The sequence below is a fragment of the Sinocyclocheilus anshuiensis genome, unplaced genomic scaffold, assembly GCF_001515605.1.
Source record: "Sinocyclocheilus anshuiensis isolate Anshui unplaced genomic scaffold, SAMN03320099.WGS_v1.1 scaffold50, whole genome shotgun sequence".
NCBI lineage: Eukaryota > Metazoa > Chordata > Actinopteri > Cypriniformes > Cyprinidae > Sinocyclocheilus > Sinocyclocheilus anshuiensis.
Genome location: NW_015542382.1, coordinates 2,571,167 through 2,571,372, shown reverse-complemented (window position 1 = coordinate 2,571,372; position 206 = coordinate 2,571,167). Strand labels below are relative to the sequence as shown.

General features: G+C 35.9%; 1 protein-coding gene across 1 annotated transcript in view; it reads right to left on the bottom strand.

The window, feature by feature from the left end:
- LOC107692641 (transmembrane protein 8B-like) overlaps nt 1-206 on the bottom strand; it is a 13,211-nt gene that overhangs the window by 10,722 nt on the left and 2,283 nt on the right. The gene's annotated exons all lie outside the window — the stretch shown is intronic.

The window sequence follows — 206 nt, the reverse complement described above, 5'->3', positions numbered from 1 at the left end:
AAAACAAAATGCCATCGAATCGTTTCTGAAGACAGTCAGAACCTTCAGAGGTACATTCATATAATTAATTCATTAATATATTCAGTTGTATAATGATCATTATATATATAATAATCCCTTAGCACTCTTTTAAAACCTCCCAGCTTTTCCGCCCTGTTTTCACTCAAAACGAAACTACTCTGCGTGCTGTGCGCACGTGAGACTGT